This window comes from Sphaerodactylus townsendi, linkage group LG03, assembly GCF_021028975.2.
Source record: "Sphaerodactylus townsendi isolate TG3544 linkage group LG03, MPM_Stown_v2.3, whole genome shotgun sequence".
Classification (NCBI taxonomy): Eukaryota; Metazoa; Chordata; class Lepidosauria; order Squamata; family Sphaerodactylidae; genus Sphaerodactylus; species Sphaerodactylus townsendi.
In genome coordinates, this window is record NC_059427.1 from 102,785,019 (window position 1) to 102,806,888 (window position 21,870).

At 39.1% G+C, this 21,870-nt stretch overlaps 1 protein-coding gene and 1 long non-coding RNA gene across 2 annotated transcripts in view; one reads left to right on the forward strand and one right to left on the reverse strand.

The window, feature by feature from the left end:
- The window catches only part of TENM2 (teneurin transmembrane protein 2), a 1,113,792-nt gene that overhangs the window by 674,683 nt on the left and 417,239 nt on the right, over nt 1–21,870 (reverse strand). The window lies entirely within an intron of this gene.
- Nucleotides 18,751–21,870, forward strand: part of LOC125428330 — a 35,254-nt gene continuing 32,134 nt past the window's right edge. The window contains exon 1 of the long non-coding RNA XR_007243803.1: nt 18,751–18,951. This is a non-coding gene — a long non-coding RNA (uncharacterized LOC125428330). The remainder of the gene's footprint in view (nt 18,952–21,870) is intronic.

The following is a 21,870-nucleotide window of genomic DNA, read 5'->3' on the forward strand; positions in this document are numbered from 1 at the left end:
ATGAAGCTGCAAGAGCTTAATGCTTTTTCCTCATGGTGAGGGTAGAGTAAGCACTTGTGGCAGCCAAAAAAAATACTACCAGGTGTCTAATTGTTTCTTACCCTAAATAACCTAGTACGCTAACTGCACACCTGTTCCACAGGCAGCAACTCTGACATCCATTTTTTTTCCAATGGTCTCTCAAAAGGCAACGTGTACTTTTTCTTGAAAGCACCAAGCATTAGTTGTGGCCAAATTCAGTCGAAGTAGGGTAAGGAAAGGATACAATTAAATACTTATCCTCCCTTGATATAAGGAATACTGAGCAGCAACCACATTTACCTGCATTTTTCACTCATTATATATAACTATTTATTCATTCAATTTGTGTTAATCTTTCAGCCCTATTTGCTCAGTCAGCAGTGAATGTACTAATACTTATGTGGCATGTGCACAGGAAACACAATATATCAGATTGCGTTCAGATACAGCTGGAAGTAATTTACATTATCAAGGAAACATTCTTTTCCATGATTACAGAAGGGTCTAGCTTTGTCCAGACTGACCTAGATATAGCCTAAATAATGTTAATGTATCCATATGTGCTTGGATAAGAAAAGGGACACAGCTGCTTCCATGCAGGAAGAACTGATTGTGTGAACCAGAGAATCCTGTTGTTGACCTATTTTTGGGTCTTCATAAGTGGCTTAATTTAAAAAGAAAGGCTTCATAAGTTTGTTAAGCATGTTACGGATAAACAATAAGGAAATAATTTCCGATGACATGCATGCACATGATAAGAAAAGCACATATATATGTCCCCGAAGAACTACCTGCTAGTATCTCCTAATGTAGCTGTCTGCTATCTGCATCTCTTCTTTCACTTTTTGCCATATCATATCTACCCACCTACTTCACAGTTGTGAAGGAACTTAGTACCAGGTTAGTAGCTACATACCTCAGGTGGAAGCTGTATGGCTTAGAAACAGAATATAAAACACTATGTGGGCTTTTAAATCACCTGGGAGGCCTCTTCATGCAGTCTCCCCAGGTCAATGGAACTACTCAGAAGTAAAGTTAAGTATGTATTTATGGTAAAGGACCTATTTAATACATCTTTAAGAATATCTTTGTTACAGAGGCTAAACAGACACCATGACCAGTGTCAATACTGTCACAGACATAATTCATGACACTGCAGACGGCCCTGGCAAATGCAGTACAATCTAATCATAGGAGCTGTGGCTTATACTAAAGCATGCTTATAGAGAAGCAGCTCCTAGAGGGGACCCATTGCTCAAAAGTATAAGCGGCATACCTGGCATGCAGAAGGTCCCAAATTCAATGCCCAACATCTTCAGTTAAAAAGACCAGGCAGCACATGATGTGAAAGATCTCAGCATGAGATCCTGGAGAGCCAATGCCAGTCTGAGTAGACAATACTGACTTTGATGGACTGATGCAGTATAAGGTCAGTTCATGTGTTCAACTAACCTATCTGTTGTCTGCTACCATATTTGGTAGATCTGTTACCATATTTGGTTTTCACTTCTCACTTTTGTTAAGGATAACATAACTATATTTTATATTTTCTTTTGCAGACAAGCAGATCTGTAGAGTACAACCAGCAAAATGTTTCTCACCGTCAAGTGCTACTGCACAGAACATGGATTCCAGTACGTTAACATTACTAGTGAACAACTTGCATTGATTCCAGTATATAACTGGCTGAGAGACTGTACTGACATTGTAGGAGATGTTCACACAGTTATGTGAAATGATGAACTTCAAGCATTCACACTAATATGGAACAGTACTGTATCTCCCAACCAGTAAGCAATTCAAGGTAACAATGCAAAGCAATCCTTGTTTTATTCTAATTGTAATCCTATCTGGATTGTAATGACTGAAAATAGAGTAGGTATCGTCATATTAATGAGCCAACTGCAGTACAATATCTGGATCCCTGCTAAGAATAAATCTTGTCATAAGAAAAGGATTATTCCAGAAACATTAATGCTGTACAAGATCCTAATTAGAATATACGGACATGGGAACCATGCAAGAAATGATACTAAATATAATAAAGATACTAACATTTGTTCACAAGAAGCTCAAGATCCTTGTCCTATCTTTAAAAATGGATTAATTTATCCTTTAAAACATTTATTGTGGAATAATTGTATTGATTTCCAAAGTGGTTTAAGGACAGTAACTCATATTATCTCAATAAGAAAGCACTTTAACGTACCATTAGAAAATTTGGAAATCAGAATCTTATTTCACATATGCCCCTTTGTTTTTGTGACACTATGCCCCCATTTGAAGCTTTTGTTTAAAAATCTCTGTTTGCTTGACTTTATCTCTTATCCTTGTCACTCTTTGTGTACTGCTTGGCACATAATCATACAGATAAGAATTATCTTGCTGGGTCAAACATCTAGTCTAGAATTTTGTTTCCAATGTAGTTTACAAGCCAGATATCTCTAAAAACAGAGTGAAAGCAATTGCCATTTCCTATTATTTGTTTAAGTCATCTGTAATTCAGAGGTATACTGACTTTGAGCATGGAGGTTCCATTTAGCTGTCATGATTAACATCAATTGATAGAACAATTTTTTTGAAGACATGAAGGATAGATATATCAGCTGTGCTCTCCACCACACAGTTATATGTGTTGAAAACATTAAATCTGGAGCTCAGTGAATACTATCACTGTCATTTCATCCCGTCCAGTATATTTTCTTTTTTAAAATCTCTCCTGTCTACATTTGTCTCTGCTCATTGGTTGTTTAATGAGTGACATATGCATTCCATATATTGGTTCACACAGATTTTCTAAAAATCTAGAGAATTTCTAGAGAAATTTCTTGAAGAAAAATGAAGTGACAGGGAGGATCTGAATATTATTGAAGGCTTTCACGGCTGGAATCACTGGGGTGTTGCGTGGTTTCCAGGCTGTATGGCCATGTCCTAGTAGCATTTTCTCCTGATGTTTCGCCTGCATCTGTGGCTCTGGGGGATCTTTGAAGATGAAGATCTGGAGGATCTTTGAAGATGAAGATCCTCTGAAGATACCAGCCACAGATGCAGGAAAACTTCAGGAGAAAATGCTCCTAGAACACGATGTCATGATGGTGTTGCTGGGGGGAAATCGCTTTTGCAGGTGCAGTTTATCATTTCTAGCTGTGGCCTTGGAGTTCTGCGACTGGGTAGAGACTCGAGGCTGGACAATGTGAACTGTCTGCTTCTCATGTGGGGATCTCTCACTCATATTATCAAGAGTTTGGTGCTGTTTTCGTCAGAACTCTTTATGTTCCTATGTTTCTATGTCTTCAATAAAAGCCTTGAACCAATCAAGTGATTTATTGTCTGAACAGGAAATCTGACACATGGCCATACAGTCCAAAAGCCACACAACACCCCAGAACTGAATATTAATAATAAAAGGGAGTTTCATCTCCATACTTAGGCATACCAATACTGCTAGGGCTTGTAACATTCCCAAGGGAAGAGGTATGTCCTATCTTTGGCAAATGTATGTGAGCCACCACTTTATATGTTGTTGATATTCACAAACCAGAAAGGTTTTTCTATTCAGTGCATAATGTCTAAGACGCCATTCTTAGGAAGATAGCTATTAGAACAAGAGCAATAATCAGAGAAAATAACTAAGTTTCACCTTGTACTTTTCTACACAGACATCAATGAAACAAAGACAGAGCTGAAATTGATCTACTTTATTTTTAAAAAGGTATATTCTACCCTCTTGCCATCCTAAGATCAACTTACTGGAATAAAGGACATTTTTTTTCAGATTCCCCTACAGATCAAGAACAATTTGAAAACCCCATCTGCATCAAATGTATAACCCCATCCAAAGGTGGGGGGCCATGGCACTTGGCTGCACAGGTGCATTCATCCTCCCCCAGGTGCCGGGTCAGACGAGCCGCCAGCAGTGCATCCTATAACCCTGCTGCCGCAAAGCCCAGAAGTTTGGGCCACAGCAGGGCTGCACTGGTGTTCTGCTCAGATGCCAGCTTGAGGGGCAGGCCAGGGTGCTCCTGGGAGCAGAACTGATGTTAGTCAGCTTCCTCCTGGGGTTGAGAGAGCCAGTTTGTTCAGTGCACTGCCCCTCAGACATATGCTGCTCTTTTGGTGGCATATGCACTTTCATCTCTATGGGGCTTTTTGGCAATGGTGAATTTCAGGGTCTTTCCCTGCTCCCTGTGCCACCGGAAAGCTCTTTTGGAGGTGACAGAGCAGCACTGTGGCACATCTCTAGGAGGTTTGAATGGGTTAGGGTTATCAGTTGCCAATAATGCAAAAGTGTCTGCTCCAACAACTATCAACTGCAGGACAAATTACATAAAGTGACTCAGAAACAGGACACAGTATGCACCAACTTATGTTTCCCAGGGGTCATTGACTGTAAATTCACTACACAGCAAATAACTATTGGCTAGCATTTCCATCAATAGCAACAGCAGCACGTTCACACATCAATATATGGATTACAACCTTTACTAGTTGAAGTTGGCTTGTTAGTATTTAGCTGTAGTGTATGCTATGCATTTTCTTCTGTGTTAAATAAGGAGACATTTCTTTTCATTAGCAACAAATGGAGAGCACAGGCTAGATGCATTCATCATTATGCTAATCTTACACTAATCTTACACTGCTTCCTCCTCTCTTTCACTCAATAATTTTATTGGTCTAGCACACAATTCCCTTGAAACACAGACCAGTGCATGGTTACCCTTACAATTTATAACCATGATGCATGAGACCTAAAGAAATCTTTATTAGACTACTCTTATAATATCACTGGTGGGAGGGGGATCCCTCCTTCAAGTAATTTTCCATCTGAAATAAAAGAACACTGCATGCATTTGTATCAAATCAATAAGTAGATGCTAGTCATAACACCTCTTATACACACATGCACAGTTGGCACATGACATGCTCTCTCGCACAAAGCTACACTGATATCCTTATCTTTAGCTGAATTAACAATGACAGCTTCAAACTATCCATTATTAATCTGTTTTATCACTGGAAATAGGCCTATGCATGTGTATGTATATATGCATCAAGGATACAACAGTCAACAAAGGCACACAAAATTCATGAAAATATTGTGTAGGTATGTATGTGGTGTCAAGTAGCAGTTGACTTATGGAAACTCCAGCAAGGAGCTTCCAAGGTAAGGGAGAAATAGAGATGGTTTTTCATTCCTCTGCAGAACTGACCTTGGTGGCCGCCATCCAAGTACTGACCCTGCTTAGCTTCTGATATGTAACAAGTTCTGGCCAAACTATATTATTCCACATTCTAAAATTGTATGTGTTTTATATTGTTGCAAGACGTCCAAGGGAAAACAAAAAATTAAGAATCAAATTTCCTGAATGAAAAGAATGAAATTATGGAAAGTCTAACATTTGCCAGTTATTTGTTAGAAATAAGATGCCAAAAGTAATTTTCTACCACTAAATAAACCAACACAAAACTTGGCAAAGGGCAGCATCCTTCAATCTCTAAGTGGATTTCTACTTTAAAAGTGGAACTTGCCAGTCACCCTTTCCCCCTAAATCCCCAAAATGCTGTCCACAGAGTTCAGGGAACCACCACCCCAGCCCCCAGGAATAGCCCGGGGCCCAATGTGTCTACAGTGGAAGGGAGAATGAGCAAAAATTGCCCTCTCCATTTTAGGCAGAAATTACCTTGCAGCAGCAGAAACAGGATCGAATCCAGTAAGACCCAAACAATTCTTAGTGCCTCCTTGACAATTATGCCCCTGCTATATATCTTTCAAATTATAATTTCAGATAGAGTGGCAAATGAATTTACAAACTTTGTGTTCACACATGGTGTGTACTTCTACGTTCTAAACAAATAACAATGTAGTAATGAACTTGATTGAAGCTGTGTTCCAATACTACTTCAGCTTTTTTTGCAAAGTGTTGACATACCGACTTACTCATTTTTATTCTGTTTACCAAGTACAGATAAGTAAGGAAAGCTTGCATTTTCTTGCTGGATGTGCTGGAAGAAACTCTCCTGGCATTAAAAAAATAACAAAAAAGAAAGCTAATGAAACCACCCTGAGTGATAAGGGACTCAGAGTTACAAGTATTAAAAGAGATGAATTGCATTAACCCCTGCCCTTCCCCATTATATTCACTGCCCACTGGAAACAACAACAGAATTACTAAAATCCCACACTCTCTAATGGGATGGTAATAGGATTCAGAGGCCATTAGGGTAAAGGCAATCCATATTTTACAGTTTAATAAGCTCCTGCTGAAGATGCTGAGTCCTTCTTCAGAAGTCCAACAATTACCAATTTAACATTAACTAATCCTCATCCATGGCCAAGATAGCATAAGTATCCCAAGCTTTTTGAGCTGCTTCTTTGTGTATACACAGAGGGGAAAAATACCAAGTTATTATTTGTAGTGATACTGGTTATTATTGTCATTTGAGAGTCCCTTGAATACAAAGATGCCATGGTTACTACAATGAAGATAGTATTTAGCTTACATGGGCTTATATTTCTTGAAAGACAAACATTTTAATCTATTTACTTTTAAAAAATGAAAACTTTTTTTGAAACTGCTTGCAATATATCACAAATGAAATAACAGGATGAATCAAACTGGAATAAAACGGCATTCAAATATCTAAAAAAAGCAAATAAATGCATTTAGACCAATGAGGATAAATATAAGTCTGTTTTTAAGAGATGCAAGTGTTGTCTTCAGTACATGAGGAAAAAACCCAATAATAGCAAAATGTGTTTGTTTTCTGTTGCTTATGGGAAAATTTCAACTGGTGAGATATTTTGCCATTATCATAAAATTTCAGTTTACAAACCATGCTAGGGATGCCAGCTTTTACTACCAGAGGATAAACATTTTAAATAAATATAAATAAGGCATTTCAAACCATGCTCATCTCAACATCCAGTTTGGTGACCCAGCTTTATGTTATGCTTCCTCACCAAAAGAAAAATGGAGATGAGAGGAGTAATATTTGATTCTCAAAATTATATAAATTCATAATTATCAACAAGAACTCCAAAATAAAGAAATGTGGCATGTTGACAACAGAAACAATTTCTTGTAGTGCTGAAGTATCTTAATCAAATGAACTGTGAAGCTACAATGCTTTCATGTTAGGAACAATTAAACTTCCATATTTTAACCTCTGAACAAAGTAGAATTTTATTTTCACTCAGCAAAGTTTGAAGTCTATTTGACTCTTCTCTCAGTCAAAGAGCCACTTAAGTTGGAAGAAAGTTCTTTATGTTGATGGATGACTTCAAATTCAGTTCAACAGAATGGTATGATACAGAACACTTGTTTTTCCCCAGAAGCCAGCAATTTATTTGAAACAAAGGTTTTTCCCTGTATATTACTATAGTCTTTGTTTCTACCTTATGCTACAGTTGCCAACCTCCAGGTAGAACTTAGAGATCTTCCAGAATTACAAGTGATCTTCAGACTACAGAGATAAATGCTCATAAAGAAAATGGCTGTTTAGGACAGTGAGATCCCTTCCTTCCATAAACGCCACTGTCTCCAGGCCCTACCTTCAAATTCTCCAGGAGCTGGTAATTCTATTATGACATTTCAGCTAGATTGGTGGTTTTCAAAGTAAGTGGTGTGATTATCTAGGGAGACACTAAGAGGCAGGGGGAGGCAGGGGTCATTGGAGGTGTTGCTCACTTATTAACAATGGATCAAGCTATGGCATCAAGCTGAAAAATCTAGAATTTTTTTTCAGACTTTGAAAAGCTGGTATCACTGGATCAAGTCCATCAATTTTGTTAAATACATTAAACTAAAAGTTTTAATTTTAATAGGCGTGCAACTAATTGTCACTGTTTTGAATTTTATCATTGCTATCATCCTTGATGAATACTGCAAACCATTATTTTGAATAATGTTTTTTATAGAGTAGAGAGTACTGGGAATAAGTTTATGTAACCAAAGGGGCGGTAGCCTGAAATTGTTTTAGAACTGCTTAGGTAGACATACCTCCCCACAGGGGAAAGAAAACCTAAAGAAAATAAAAAGAAATAGGAACTCCTACACAGTACCAAACATGACTACTTATGAGACAACTCAGAATTCTCTCTGCCTATTTGAAGGAACATAAAAACTTAATATTTACCAAAAACAATTTTGACAGCAGATATATCAATTTAAAAGAGTACTTCTTAATTAATCTCATAAATTGTAAACATCTGGAAATACAAAAGTGACATCTGCACGTTAAAAGACTGTGTGAACATTTTCACCTAAGTTACAGGGAGAACAGTGAGCAGCCTTGATGTGCACTTTGCATGAAAGAAATATTCAGAAACACACTTGTGTAACGCAGAATACTTCAGATCAAGACTAAAATGTCTTCAACATATTATAAAACGTTTCACCAAAGGCCATGCTCTTAACTGCAGGAAACTCAGGCCGTTTCCACATGGCCGAAAAACAGTGCCATAGGGACAGTAAAAACACCGCCCCTGGGGTGCTGTTCACACAGCTGGTGCTGCTGCATCACAGCAGCACCGTGCTTGCCCCCCCAACCGGCACAAAAATGCCACTTTTGAAACTCTCTCCCTGAATGAGTTTTTTTTCAAATGCAGTGTCTTCCCGCCAGCACAGTGAGAAGCACACCGGTGTGAGGGCGCCACTTTTGGCCCCTCTGGTGTTCCGGTCACCTACCTCTCCTCACTGTGCAGCTCTGGGTGGCTGGGGAGACACACCCACGCTGCCCTCTGAACCCCAGAGGGCGTGTCTCTCCAGCTGTCCAGAGCTGCACAGGAAGGAAAGGTAGGTGAACTGGATGAACCCAAGGCGGCTCCTCAAGGCAGCTCCTCTGCGGTACGCTGCAGCTTTAGGACCGCCCACACGATACCTTGTAAGCGGTCCCGAATCTCCACCAGCATTAATTATGCTGGTGAAGAGCCATTTCTGCCTCCATGCAGAAACGGCCTCAGTGTAAAATCAAATAACTTTTCCTCATACAATGTAATCAGAGCTTTTGATTCTTACAGCTTGTGGTATAATGTTGTCTGATTATCAGAGTTCATCTGACATAAACTGGAACTTACCTATCTATATATATAAAAAGCTAACCATGTGTTTGTTCCTCATGGTCTAACTCAGGAACTGCTGGAGCAAATGCCCTGAAACTTTCAGGGAACGCTGCTCATCTGTCCGAGCATGTTTGTGCTTCTTGGAAGCCTCAAGTACCACACCTGAGGCAGGTAAATCCAATAGGCAGGGGTGGCATCTGGTGTGCATGCGCGACTCCTCTGAGCCACTGGAGACAGCCAGGGGCCCAGCGTGGCAGGAAGGTGTGAGCAGAGGGCCGGAAGGAGGAAGCGAGCTGGCCACTGTGGGAAGACGTGGAGGCCCAGGTGATTGGGCCCAGTCCCAGTCCTAAGCTGTGAGCCGGGGGGGGAAGAGAACTGAAAGGTCAGGTGGCCGCCACCAGAGGGAAGTGCAACCGGAGGGGCGGAAGGAGGAAGTGAGCCGGCCCTCCTCGGGAAACACAGAGGTAATCTGAGCCACAGCAACGCGTGGCTGGGTTCGCTAGTTAGGTATAAAATCAGTCCATATTATTATAGTATCCAATACAGACGTTAAGGAATTTGGCCAACAGAGAGGCCCCAAACCTAGATATTTGATTCAGAAAGAATAAAGTTGGCAGGACTTTGCTAGAGTCTTACTGGAGTTCAGAATGATAATACTCCACCTTGGGTTGTTTGCTTATTAAACTTCTAGCTGCATGTTCAGCCTCAGATTCTGACATTCTAGCTTGAAGACTGTTCCTATCCTCTATTGTTTATGGATAAGATGATCTAGCATTCCATTCAGTCTTCATGGCAGATGGAGAACTCAGACGTTTACTTAGCTTGTCAGGAATGGGATCGTGGAAAGTGGCATACCTATTATTGTACCAAAAATGCCAACACTTTTAGAACACTTTAAAGGGTCTGCTCTTCAGGTAGCTCCATTAACAAAAACGAACAATATTTCCTTTTTCTGAAGCTAATTCCTATAAATCAGTGGTTCTCAACCTTCCTAATGCCACGACCCTTTAATACAGTTCCTCATGTTGTGGTGACCCCCAACCCTAATATTTATCCATTTTACAAATGGAGAACACTGATGCAGAGAGTCTTAGGCGACCCCTATGAAAGGGTCATTAGATCCCCAAAAAGAGGTCCCGACCCCAGGTTGAAAAGCACTGCTATAAATGGATTGTCTGAGACTACAAAATCTAGGGTTTAATAGCAGAAAATGAATAGATATTCTGTCTTGTTCCCAGTTCCCAGTTCTGTCTTGTTACAATGCTCTGGAAGGCCTACATATTTAAAATTATGACATCTGATATCTGGAGTGATTTTTCAGATTTGCCAGGTTTCAATTTCTGCTGTTGAAAGAGGCATACATTTTGTGGGCTGCGATTTCAATGGCAGCACCTTCTGGCCATAAGTGTGTTTATAAGAATGAATCAGATACTTATGGCCTGAAACTTGACCACTGCCTTAGGGAAGGGTTAGGCTCACAGTTTTGCTGGCTCTGCAGGCCTTTTGAATACCTAATTTGACATAGGGTTGCCATCTCTATGATGGGAAATTTCTGGAGATTTGGGGGTGGCTACCGGTGGAGGCAGGGTTTGGGGAGGGAATGGACCTAAGTAATATATAGTGCCACAGAGCTCACCCTTCAAAGCATCAATTTTCTCCAGAGGAACCGATTTCTGTAGTCTGGAGACCCCTTATAATGCCAGAAGACTCCAGGCTCCTCCTGGAGGTTGGCAACCCTAGTTTGAAATGTCCTCTGCTGCCACTTCTCATTTCTTCCATACATCTACTGACTTGTCATAGGTGGATCTTATTTTATGAAGCCTCATACAACAAAAATGAATAAAATATCACTAGTACTATCAACAAGCTGACTGCTGGTGGGGCTAAAGGGGATTCGGAATCCATTTTGGATAGCTAATGTCCTCACTAACTTTAACTCATTTTCCAAACTAACACTGCCTGTTAAAAATAACGTTTTGTCTCTTAATGCTTATATTGAACACATGAGTTAGATTTACTTGCACATATTTTGAATACACATTTTAATTCCTGATATGAAACAATAGAATTACATATGATGTAGACTTTGTCAGTATGCCTATGAGGTAGATTTTGCCAGACTTGCCTAAATAACCATTATTTAGTTGATGTTTACATACACACAGTCTTATTTATATGATCTTACATAAGTTAAACCGATGAAAAAGAATAAAATACGATGTTCTAAAATCTAATTTCATTCTTTCAAAGTTACAATAGCTGCTACAATTTGACAACATCAGTTGGACCACTAGGAAAATTGAGAAAGAAAACTGCACTTCTAAACTGTCTTTACGAGGTGGTGATAGTCATTGCCTTATGACTGGGCATACACTCTCTCTCTCTCTCTCTCTCTCTCTCTCTCTCTCTCTGTGTGTGTGTGTGTGTGTGTGTGTGTGTGTGTGTCTGTGTGTGTTGAATTAGCCTTCACATGCTGCCATGGGCTGCATTTGGAAAAGAAATGGGGATTCTTATTACTGGCTCTAGGCTAGGCAATCTGCAATTTGAAGATTATATGATACAGGGCATGCAACCAAAGATGGCTGCCGTTTTTGCTGTGGGTCTTAGTATTAGTAAATTCCATTACTGATTATCTGTTTGCAGAACAATAATGGCCATATTCTGAGATGTACTCTTCAAACCTAACTCTTCTTGAAATTAGTGGAAGCACAAGATGCTTAATTCCCCACAAGAGTGCTTGGCACTTTATGCCACTGAACAGTAAATGCAGAGCTCTCAATCTGCAACAGCTATCTTCAAAGATACCCTTACTGGTAATGACCATGTGGGACTTTGAGATTTTCCCAAACATATTCCCCTTATCACTGTTATTTTAGGAAGAATAACCAGTAATGAACACCTTTAAATAAAGACAAACCCTGACCTTGTTCTTAAAATTACATCAATATCACCTAGGTCAGGGGTAGGGAACCTGCGGCTCTCCAGATGTTCAGGAACTACAATTCCCATCAGCCCCTACCAGCATGGCCAATTGGCCATGCTGACAGAGGCTGATGGGAATTGTAGTTCCTGAACATCTGGAGAGCCGCAGGTTCCCTACCCCTGACCTAGGTTATAGAGAAATTGTTTTCAAACAATTAGCTATCTACGCGGCCTGGTTCTGGTTATTCAAACCATAATGTCCACTGATCGAAGGATCTGGAAGCACCCCCTGACCCTTAACACACTGCAGAGTATGCCATTATAGAAATTTTGATTAAATAAATTTATCTAATACAAATGACACCTCCCTTGTCTTTTTATCACAAATATGTCCATCAATTAGACTTTTCTACATTATGTTTATATACTTATCAGAAGACTCTAGATCCCATGCTTTATTTCAGATACAGGTGGCCAACCCCAGTTCAAATCCTTAAAAGGCTTCGGGTAAGTCATCCCAATCTACCTTAAAGTACCACTGGGAACATAAAATAAGGATACAGTTGTATATTATCCTTAGCCCTTTAGATGAAGCAAGAAAGAAATCCATACAGCAATATTTTTTAATATTATTTCTGAATTTTCTTAGTAGCAAGAATGATCTAATCCTAAATTGGTATTCCATTCAGAAGTCTTTTCAGAAGAAAGGTGTCAACGATAATGAACTATAATATAATTACAGCTCATATTTCTGCGAAGTTCTCTCTACATAAATGAGTATTTATCAAGCAGTTGACTAAAACAAATAGATTAAATTCATTTCTGCAACAAGATAGACATGATTCTTTTTCATTCAGCTCCTTGTTAACTCTGATTAATTATTTCAGTTTGGTTTCATTCCCAGCATATTTATCTTTTCAAAGGTAATGATAAGTGGAATATGGACTTTCTGGACCTCATAGAAGAGAACTGAATGATTGTCCATTCCTTATATTCTACTGACCTCTAGAGACTGCGTATGATTACATATATAGATATGCACACATCTCAGTATATGCATGACTATTAGGATCAAGATTTAGGTGGGCATTTGATCAGACTGCATTTGATGTAACAATCATGAACGCAACACATGGAGTCAATGTAAAGTTTAAAAGTTTTCCTTTCCAAATTGATAACAATGGGACACACTGCTTATGGGTATCATATCAACCATGAATGTCTACATTTCACCAAAAAGAAGCTAACCATTGTACTAATTAATGCAGCTATTTCTTTAATTTTTATCACAACTTCTGTGTCATTTCATATCTTTAAGAATCACATTGCCTACTAAAGCTTTCATCAAGGTATAAAAAGGAATGGGAAATATGTAAGTAAAACTGGATATCAATGCTTATTAAATAAGGTAGCATCTCATATCAGTTTCTGCTATGATGTCTTGATGTCATTTGGGGAAAGGCCTTTTCAGAGGGACATCAGTTCTGGATCACAGAGAAGCAGTGAAAGACATCAGTAAGAAAGTCTCTAGAATCTCCAAAGTAAAACCTTTCCAACATAAAAATCTGAATAATATAGAAATCAGATGAAATCACTGTACTTGTATTATATAACACTAGTAATGGAAAATGTGCATGTCACAATTACTTAAATAAAAGTGTTCAACTAGAAGGCAATTCAAAAGAATGTGCATTAAAATAATTACAATGTAAATTCTGTCAATTCTGTTGATGCATGTTTTTGACTCAACACAAATGTTAAAATCCAGCATTCCCATTAATAAATTTCTACTGCAATGTTTTGAAATGTTATGTAAGCATTGTATAACACTAATACAAATACTAGAACCACACAAGAAAACAAAAACTATTTTTAGGACGTTTCTATATCACACAAGCAATAGTTTGAGACAAGTATGAGTACTCTGAAATACTTGCTTCTAACAGGTCTGGATTTCATAACACTTTCCTTCACAGCAGGTTATTTCAGAAATTTACATCATGTTAAACATTGTAGTGCATGATGCAAATTTTCTATACATTGTGAACAGCTATGATGTGCATGAAGAATATAAGTTTATTGGATGTAACACAGCCAGAATATTGATTGAACCTTAAGAAATTTAACTTTAGATTTGGAATATTTTAAGGAAATTTGGATATCCAAACCCTCCACAAATGGTGCCTATTTAACTTCTAATCACAAAACTCCTTAAAGAACTATTTTTTAAATCTAAATTTAAATTACATTGCACATGTTATACATGAACACATCCTAAAGCACTGTATATAAATAGATGCAGAACAAAAACCATAGACAGTTCTCTTGCACAAGTCTCATAAAAATGAGGGAGTACAGTGCAAGATTCAGGGGGATTGTGCACCTAAATTCTTCTACATTTTTAATCACATAAAATCAATACTGAATACATGTATTCTAAACTGTAATTATTACACACAGTACAATGCATTTAAACATGAATGATATGAATTCTTAACTGTTACACTTCTTCTACACTAAGAGTTATCGTACTATCTTTCTGAAATGGTTGTGCATTAAACTATAATTATCAAAGTATTTTAAACTAGCACCATCTGTTACATAAACTATAACTATCCAGTGCTAGGCTAGACTTTGTGCATTTAAGAAGAAAACTATGCAAATACAGCAAACATTCGGCATTTTATAATGCCAATATTTTAAACCATTCCACTGCCCCTGACACTTACCTATGAACTGGTACTTCAAGAAATGAATGATGTATAATTTTGGAACTAAACCATCTGCAACTGAAATACATAAAAGTGGTTTCTAATATTTTTAAAGCACATTTGCCACATACTTTTAACATATATAACATATCTCTACTTGCTCCACACAAGTGGAATGCCTGAATAAAATTTTATTAAAATACAAATCCAATTAAACAGCTGTCTGCTTGTAAGCTAAATACATTGCTAATAGTTGCTTGTTAGATTTAAACTTGTTTCCTGCAATTAAGCATCTGAAAAGCTCACTAAAGTTAAAAGCTTTCAAGAAGTTAAAATCGCAGTCTAACACTTCTGATTTTTGCAATCATTAGCCTCACCCATTTGCACATGTTTTAGCCAAAGCTTGCCAGGGGAAAAGGTGGGATACATTTCTCCAAAGTTAGGATAATAGCAAAACAAAGTGCTTTGTAAATGTACACTAGTAAGAAGATGGCACCAAAAGTAGTTGTGATCACTTTATTCCAGAAAACCTTTAATTAGAGACAAGACCACAAAATGCAAGTTAGAAAAGTAGATTCTAATATCCAATGCCTGTTCTATATTTAAAATAATTCCACACTATTTTGAACGTGGAATTCAATTGTTTGCTGATCACTGCCAAAAATAAATATTCCCACAGATAGAGGTCAGTGGTTGCCTAAAATTGCATCAGTAAGTGACTGTATTCTAAAACTATCTGTTCCTTTGGGTTTGCTTTGTCATGTTTTCACTGATTACAAGCATAGGAGTTGCAGCACAGGTATCACAGAATGCAAAACACAAATTTGCTCTCTACCCAACTTAATTACCTCTTTGCCAGTAGGAAAACCGGCATTTTCATTCCTAATATCCCTGTTCCATCTTACAGTATGATCTTCTAATATTAAAAAAACCCTCTTCCTTACAAACTTACAATTTTATTGTTTTACAGATATTCCAGCAAGCACTTAATATTCATCAGGAAGACAACAAATAGTGAGTTTCAGTCCTATTAATCTGGAGCCTGCAGGGTTTTTTTTTTTTAAAAAAAACAATTCTTAATATTTTACTGTGCATTGGACATTGGTGCACCTTTTTTATAATGAATCTAAGCATTATTCTTTTAGGAGTGCACCATTTCACCTTCTCCTCTTTAAAAAATTTGCATGTTAAAGGGCTTTAGTATTCAGTGATGAAATGTTCTGCATAGTAATGTACAGTAAACTGATTTTACAATTTAAAATAGCAGACGTGCTATGTGCCTAGCAGAACTGTGATAATTCCAGTAAGTGTGGCTTCAGCTTTAATAACACCCTATAGAATGGTATGAAAATGTAATGATCTCACATTACTCTTCAATCAGCAGCCTGCATACGCAGGATCAGCAATGTTTAAGATTTTTTCCTGGAGCTTTTATATTCCCATTGCACCGCTCTTTCTTCCTCCCTCCCTTCTCCAACAAATACAATGATGCTTCCTTTGCTCTACAGCAGCATCTACTGGATTATCTGTAAAATGCTTGGGTGCATATTAATCACACCGGTAATGTTGAGAAGAAGCAAGTTAGCATCTGCCAAAAAAGGATGGGGGAGGAGAGAACAGAAGATGGAATGCTATGAATGAACTAAGATTTGGTTTGGGAAAGGAGGCTTTACTATTGCTATGGGATTTAAACTAAAACTCTTGGAATCTTTTGACTCCCTGGACCATTTACTGAATGTGCATTACTTTGATTTTTTTAAAAATCCTCCTCACTGACATTGTAAAAAAAAAAATTTTTTAAGACTGGGTTCAGCATGACAAAGAAACACCAGTTCTGCCAAGTTGCCTGTTCACCAAAGATTCAGTCGCCTTCCTCGTTAATCAGTTATGGCTGATCTGACCAAGACTATGCAGATGAAAAATGAAAGTGGCATCTATCAAGATGATATATTTGAAGACAAAAGCAACATTGTTCCAGAATAGCTTTACATTCTAAACTGCAGTAAACTACATAAAACTTTTAATATCTGACAAAGCACTACATCCAAGGCATGTTCTGAATTTTACTAATTTTGTGTCTCAGTTTTTTCATGTGTTTGTTTTCAGCAGCAGACTTCCTTATGCAAGAGACTGACATATAAAGAAAGCATCTGCTTGCATTTCTGCACATTGATGGGGAGTCACATACCTTGGGAGTTCAGTTCTATTTGCAAAGGCACTGTGGTTCACCATTACATGCATTGCAAAGTCTGTTGTTCTGATAACACAATTTATGAGTATGTAAGTTACTATATATCAGCAGAATTGAATAATTGGCAAATGCAACATAATATCACGAAATTTATTAAAATATTAATTTTTATTCATAGCATTCTTGTTTGGAAGTCACGTTATGCTATCGTATAGTTTCCAAAAACGTTTTTTGACAGAAACATCGTAACTTTTCAAGATCTTCCCTTTCAGGAATATTGTACTACCTTAACAATAAGTCAAGTTGCATTTAATTGTTCATCATTCTTTTCTTTATATTTTATTGTAAAGAATGTCCACATCTTACAGGGTGGAGAAAGGGAGCAACAAAAAAGAATGCACCAGCTGCATACAGAATTCCACCAATCTCTATCAAGTTGAAGCATCCTTGCACTCATTACATATGTGTGTGTGTGTATTTTATGTGTTTTTGTGTGTGTGTATGTATATAAATATATATATATGCACAAAATACAGATGAGACCTTTAAACAAGGACTCCCAAGCTGCTAAACATCTTGGCAGCTGTGAACTCAAAAAAGCAATTAAGCAGCATGTGGCTGCTAAATTTAATTGTGAAATTACTTTTAGCCTTTCCATAAGATATACTTCTCCCTGCAAAAGGAAAGGCCTAGCTACAAAAGCTGGGGCCACCCTAAGCAGTATCACTGTATTCCACATTCACCAATCCAAAGTTCAGCCCTTCTGACTGATAATTAGCTTCTCTGTGTTTAACTCTTCCACAGGAAGCCCTTCATTATAGCCCAGGTGCACTGGTGGACCGCACTTCCAGAATTAACTGCACTTGACAGCTGACATCAATCCACTATTCTAATATGATGATTGCTTGCTGAACCTAGGTGGTGTTTGTGTGGCCTGAGACCATCCAGATGGAACTTAGTACCTATTTGTTGCAAAGCAGAACAGATGCTGGGCTGCCCAACACTTCTGAAGGGCTTTCACCATTTCCTGGGGATGCCGGCATTGCAACTCCCTACCCTGAAGTGGTCAGGCAACCACTTACGACCAGATCCCTACTGGAAAGCACTTCAGGTGAATTGGGCGACCAACTGCAGCATGCCCGGCTACCTGCAAGCTTGCAAACCCCTGAGCTGGCATTCTACTCCGAGATTTCCTTAAGCGCTGGATTTAACCTTCTGCCAAAGTCCAGCCTTTCACTAGAGCAGCATTCCTATTCAGCCCACACGGCAAACGAGAAAGGGGTGGGGGGACAAAATCATTCCTTGCTTGCCAATCCCGCTTCCACACAAGCCCATTTGCAATCGAAGTCTGTCGCACGCGTCCAATTCATCAACATGACGACAGAGACTTTAGATGGCAAACAAAAGAGAAGCTGGCACAAGAAGCCCCCTGGCCACCACTAACGATGCTCGGGAGAGCAGACGATTAAAATCCGCATCGGAGACGAAGAGACTCCACCAAGCCCCATCCGATCCAGCCACTCTTACCTGCCTCGGTGGAAGCCTTCCTTCCCTTGTTAGCAGTATGAAGCATCTCTAGCCTCGCCAACCGCTCTGCAGACCGCACGGCTTTAAGTCCCCCGCTATTTTTTATTTTTATTTTTTGCCGCCCGAAAATTCTTCCCGAAAGTGATGAGTTTGATTTCGAGGGTCGTAGTTGTTGTTGTCCCTTTTTAAGTCCCTCCTGCGGGAAGGAGCCGGGGAGCGATGGTGACGCCGCCTATTAATCTTTCGCCCGAGTGAAAAGGCAGGCAAGAAGCGCTCGATCAAACTGAGCTTCACACATGACTGGGGGGGAAAAAAACCCTCGCCGGAGAGGCAGGCGGTAGCTCTGGCTTAAAGCACCACTAGGCGTGAGCGTCAGAACAGAGAAGAGGGGGAGAGTCAATGGAATGTGACAACGTAGGTGCATCAAAGGCAAGGAAAAGAGGGAGAGAACAATGGGCGAGAGGTAGAGCCCGGGCGAATCAGCGGCTGAGCCACCCGGACGACTTTCAAGGAAAAAGGTTGGCCGAATAAGGCAAAGGCGGGCAGCATCTCCTGTTTACCTCTCACTGGGCATGACATCCTGCCTCGCTCACATGTGGCACCACCTCGTCAGGTTTGAAAACGGAGCGAGAGTCACCATGTGTGCCGCTTTGGCACCTCATTGGCATTTTCCTGGGCAGGGATGTGCGTGCCTTTTTGGGGAAGGGCGGGGGAGAGGGAACCAAATCTCTTCCTAGAATGCGATTTATCTGCAGTTTGCTTCCCGGATTGCCTCCCCACCTTTCTCGAGAACGGAGCTGCTAATTTCTCCTGCAATTTACAGCGCGGTTTAACTGGCAGATGGAAACTCTACTTATAACTACTGACAAACTGCCACCGGTAAACAAAAGCCTGAACAAATTCTTAATGCTGCTAATTGAATTTGCACTGTAACCAAGCACATTAACACTGCTGAATCTGGGCTTCAGAAGAAAGGTATGATAGACATTCCCCTCTGTTCACACTGTTATTTTTACACTGGGATAAATGGGGAGGGGGAGCTGAGTGAGGACTAACAATATGCCATATCAATCAGCCATTACCAGCGGATTTAGGTGTCTGGACGGGAATTTCAGAATGAGAAATAGGATTTCAGTTTTTATATGGTAAACTTCACTCCAAAACAAATAAGATCTATATTTATTTAGTGGATTCCTCTAACTGCCAAGCACATAAGTCTTCTCCCTTAATTACTGAATTTATTAGCAAAGAGATTTAGGGATACAGGGCTCTATCCAGAAGAAGCCCAGCCCTCTCTCATTGGTCAAACAGGTGCTACAAACGGGTTGGATCCCAGCTAAAATTTCTACATGCGCAGGGAAGATTTTCACCAATTTCCTCTTCTTAAGGCAGGTGATGATCATTTCCTCCTCTGCCAAGCTATTTCTCTGGGTCTCCAGCCCCTCAAACCAGCATTTGGGTGGCATTTCAGGATACAGTGGAAAGAAGAGAAATCACATGTCCATGGAGGGTATGGCATGTCTTCTGTCCATAGAAATTTTAGGCAGGGATGAAGCCAATGACAGTCACAGGCAATGTTGCCATTGCACAAAGTAAAAACTTTGTGGGATGGATGACATGCTCATGTTACTTTATTTATATACCACCTTTCCAAAACTCAAGACAGCTGATTAAAAAAATCAGTATGACAATGTCAAACTTTTGTTTAAAACTTCCAATAACAAAAACTACAAATGTCAGGAAGTCAGGTTACATATAATTCTAAAAATAAATTTTCAATACTGCAGGCAGAAGCTGTACAATTCTTACAATTAAAACTAAATGGTTTTACAATTAACAAAGTGTTTTAAAGATTTGTTTTTTTAAAAAAAAAACTCGTGCTGTGATGGCAGCTGCAGCCAAATAAATTTTTAACAATCTGCACAGTCAATCAGATCCCCAATGGCCAATCAAATGTCCTGCTAGGAAAAAGCCCCATCTGGCCCTTCCCACTTTCTATAGGCATTTGGCATGAGCATCAGGAAACGTGTGGGCAGGCACCATGGTGCCCACGGGCACTTGGTTAGAGAACCCTACACTGCAGACTTCCAGTGGTACAATCTGCTGATGGGAAGGATCTCCATCAGTAAGGCATCACCATCCCTTCCTGCTGTAGCTCAAAATTCTTCCTACATATGTCTGCTACAGGACTGCCGATCCCCAGTAGCAGCATGGGGGGTGGGCAAGGCGGGAATCAGAGGTCTGAAATGTGAAAGGGGAACCCAACAAAACTCCCTTTTTTTCATTTGCAGAAGTCCTCCACTGAATCCGAAGCCCAACATCCGTGTTCAGCCATCTTTTTATACCTTCTTTCTGTTGATTTTAATACACTGAATTTAACTTAACAGACATATGAATATGTCATTGCTTAAGATGCAGCAGGGGTTGTTGTTGTTGTTTTTTTGCTACTTTAAAAGTGATTGAGCTTAATGCCACTTGAAGGCCAATGGGAAGAATATTGTTAATTTCAGGAAGTCATCCATTCTGAATTCCTCAATTTATTCATTTGTTTCTTTTTATCATACCATATTTTTCCCAAAAAATAATTTTTAAAACATCCACAGCAGTACATTCCTGAACTCAGAGTGACTTCATTGGGTAAAAAAATGTATTGCTTCCCCATCATGATCATGCCAATTTAAGCTAAATGACAAGTATCTCATTAAATCATTGTTCATACATCCAGCTCTGATATAAAGAGTGTAATATTGCCCATGCCTATCTGGTATATATTGTGAAAAAGATTTGTGAACATTTGTGTATAGTAATTTGTGTCCTATAGTAATCTGGATTCTGTAAGGCTGTGAGTCCTTGCAAGAATGAACTAGACTCCCCATTACATTGTTGATTTAGTGTTTGAGAGCTTGTCACTAGTTTGGTGAAGGTTACCAACCCAGTACAGCTACATTTTCAACAACAGAAAACTTTACTTGGATAAGTAAATTAATCTGTCCCTCTCTATCACTGTCTTCTGCCAATGGTAAAGACTTTTTTTGTTTCATTTGGCATTCCTTGTTGATCCTCCTTCCTAGTTGTTTTAATCACTGTTTTACTATTGTTTTTAGTCTTTGACCTGGAAATCACAGGCTAGCCCAATCTCCGCAGATCTTGAGTCTAAACAGGAGTTGCCCTGATCAGTATTCAGATGGGAAGCTCAATGGGCACTTCCGCACATGCAGAATAATGCACTTTCAATCCACTTTCAATGCACTTTGCAGCTGGATTTTACTGTACGAAATAGCAAAATCCACTTGCAAACAATTGTGAAAGTGGATTGGAAGTGCATTATTCCACATGTGCAAAAGTGCCCATTGAATGCATACCAGAGTCCCTATGCAGATGAAGGCAATGGAAAACCACCTCTGAATGTCTCTTGCCCTGAAAGCCCTAAAGGTTTG